We start from the raw sequence: 3,786 nt of genomic DNA on the forward strand, positions 1-3,786 counted from the left end.
TTTTAAAATGAAATGTTTCAGATTTAAAAATACATAACAATCTGGGATAGTAGAATCAAGTGATAGTCAAACTATATAGATCCTATAAAAGTTGAGGAGAGTGAGGGGAAAATGTTGAGTGGTATAGTCAGAAAATATTCATGAAGACATTTCCACTCAGGATGGGCTGTAAAAGATGGGTAGGATTTGAAGAGTTGTACCAGAATATGAACCCATGAAGAATAAGAAAGAAAACTGCTTTGCTTCTGACACATAGAGGCAGTTGCCAAATGAATGGGTTGGTGATGAGATATAGACCTGAAAGGGAATTTGAACTTTATTGATTACATATGTACCTGACAAAGACTGATTTACATGGATTTTAACAAAAATATGAAATAAAGTTACATTTCTGCACACATTCATTTGGAAATACATTTCAACCCTGTTTCAGTTTGAACCCCACTAGAGTAAAGAGATTTAAGAAAACATCTTCAGTTTCTATTTTAGGTGTTAAGCTTGCATGGAGGCAGGGAGAGACTGAGTATTATCACCTATACTACATTTAATGAATGTTTACAACATATTGGGCACCATTGTGTGTGTACATTTAATGCTCGCAGAGGCTCAGAGAGACTGATTTACTCAAGTTCACATGATAAGTACATTATGGAGCTTAGATTAACAAGGATAGTTCTATTTGAGAGACTCTGTGCTTGGTTATGCTGCTGTGAGAAAGATTCACACCCACTGAGACAGCCAGAGAGGAGAGATCACAGAGAGAAAACAAGATTTGAGACACTGTTAGGGTTGACTGAAGGTCAGTATCTGACCAATTCTCCGTATGGGGCAGTCTTTAATCCAATAGTGATGGTATAATTCTTTTAACATAAAGTGTCAAGTGTCCCTTTGGGATTTTTGCCATCTACGATGTATCTACTGTGTTTGGTTTTATACAGTACTTCAGATAGGAGAAAGGACAAGACATTTACAGATAATAGTTATCCTGAATTTTTGTGCATGACTCTTAAAGCTCTTCTATTTGTGATTGACTCTCCTCTAAAATGTAATTCAGTCCTCTCATTTTTGACATTTCTTGAGGTTTTTTACTTTTGTGCTAATTTCCTTGTTTTCCCTTTCTGCCCTGCTGAGTCTTGGGCAGCAGGCTGAGAATTTGAGTTAGCACTGTGCAGGAGCCAACCAGGTTGCTTGTAGACAGCCTGTCATTAGGGTGCCTTGAAAAAGGACCTCATAGAGTTAGAAAAATCTATGTGGGTATAAAATGTGTTACCTGGCACCAGATGTAATCAAGATTTAAAAAAGCAAGAGTTAAGGGACAGGCGAACTCTCCCCTTGAACTAAACTCACTGCTTAATCAATGCCACACAGCACCTGTCTTCAGGTGATGGCTATGGGACTGGCTTCAACCTCATTTCGTGTGATATAAAATGAAAACCAACAAGACCAGACCAAACAAAGGAAAAAGCAAGCAAGGAAATGCAAAACCTATCTCTTCTCTGTTCCGTATTGAAGAGACATTGTGAACAGAGGTATCATTACCATTAACCCATGTGAATAAAAACATAAAGACTGACCTTTACTCATAAAACTAGCTTTTTTGGTTTGTAAGATTGTCTTGCTCCCTCTTGTAATGTTTTTCTGCATTGGTATTCTTGATGGGAAGATATGCCTACAGAAAATTTTCAGAGGACTGTTTGACAAAAATAGCATACTATGATAACTTTATTGGCTCATGGAAATCTGCAACGATTAATGAGTTTACAAGGAATTTACTAATTTATAACACCTTAAAGTGAATTGAATTGAATTATTAATGATCATATAGTAATGTAAATAGTAATAGTTTTTTTGTTGATACTATATTACTTTAAGAAAGTATTAGTTTTATAACTGAGTTTCATTGATAACTATTAATAATTAAAGTAACAAGCTGTGAAGAAGTATTTGTATACTTCATCAGCTGGGATCTTTAGTATCTGATGGGGCAAGATTTTGATGAAACAGCTGGTGTTTAAGCAATAATTTTCCTGATAAAAATATTTCACATATCTGATGAAAAAGTCTCACATATAATTCTTACAAGGGACTCATAGCTTTTGTATAGTCAGAATACAGAGAACAGAAATAGTATGCACATAAGTATTAGCAAGGGTGTGGAGAAAAGGGAATCTTTGTATACTGTTGATGGGAATGTAAATTGGTATAGTTATTATGGAATTTCCTCAAAAAATTAAAAATAGAACTACCATATGGTCCAGCAATCTTACTTCTGGGTATATATCCAAAGGAAATGAAATCAGCGTGTTGAAGAGATAGCTGAATTCTCATGTTCATTGCAGCATTATTCACTATAGCCAAGACATGGAAACAACCTAAGCGTCTACCGACGACAGCTGAATGGATAAAGAAAATATGGTACATATATACAATGAAATATTATTCAGTTATAAAAAAGAAGGTAATCCTGACATTTGTGACAACACGGATGAACCTGGAGGACATTATACTAAATGAGATGAGCCAGACACAGATAAAATGTTGTATGATTTCACTTATATGTGGGATCTAAAAAAAAATTGAACTCATAGTACCAGAGTAGAAGAGTGGTTGCCAGGGGTGGGGCGGGGATGTGGATGTGTTTGTCACTGTACAAAATTTCAGTTATAAGACGAATAAGTTCTGGGGCTCTCATACACAGCATGGTGACTATAGTTAATAATACTGTACTGTTTACTCGAAATTTGATAAGAGTACATTTTAATTGTCCTCACCACACACACAGACATAAAAAAGGGTAATTATGGGTGGTAGTGGAGGTGCTAATTTGACTGTGACAGTCAGTACACAATGTATACATATATCAAATCATCACATTGCACACCTTGAATAATTATTATTGGTCAGTTAAATATTTAAAAAATAAATAACACAAATAGTATACAATTTAAAAGCATGCATTAATGGTAAAATATATTTTATAACAATAATGTATGCTCATCGAAGAAATTTTGAAAAAAGACAGAAAGCCTACGAAAATAAAAAATCACTGATAATCCCACCACTCAGAAATAAGATTTGTAATTTTTATTATGTTTGAAAATAATCTTTTCACATAATCTTCCAGTCCTCTTTTATTCTCAGAGCTATGTATTTTGTTCTCTACAAAATACATAGCTAGTAACATGATAGATATGCATGTTTTGAAAGAGGCCTGTACTACTAGAAGTAGTGAAATATAGAATGAGGGTGATATTCATTGAGGCTCCTCTAAACCAGAGCTATCAGGTCATAATTAATTTCTATTTTTATTAAACTTAATGAAAGAAAAAAGTTTCTAGTCACCTATCTAAAAAATAAATCTCTCTCCTAAACAATCTTATTGTGTCTACTTGACTATATAATGCAGATCCATTTCTATGAGTGAAGCAAGGGGGGTCCAATGGCCAGTGAGATAACCAAAGGAAAAACTGTTTTGCAGGAGTTAGGTACCTTTAGCAGCGACTATGATTCATACATCTTAATTCAAGCATTAGTGTCTGGATGACAAATGAAGTCATTTGGATGTGCTATTTGGAATGGCAGACCCAAAAGGGTAACAGAGAGCTTCTTTTAGTATAGTTTGTGACTTTGAACAAGCTAATCTTCAGTATTGGGGAACTTAATTTCCATATATGGAAAAATAGTGTTAATTAGGATTTGTATTGCATTTACAAATTGAAAGAATCAAGGAAAGATATTTCGTAAAGTGCTTTTGCTTATCTGCCACCTCCTTGGAGTTTTTCCTGT

This window comes from Propithecus coquereli, unplaced genomic scaffold (genome assembly GCF_000956105.1).
Source record: "Propithecus coquereli isolate 6110/MARCELLA unplaced genomic scaffold, Pcoq_1.0 Scaffold24, whole genome shotgun sequence".
In the NCBI taxonomy this organism is placed as follows: domain Eukaryota; kingdom Metazoa; phylum Chordata; class Mammalia; order Primates; family Indriidae; genus Propithecus; species Propithecus coquereli.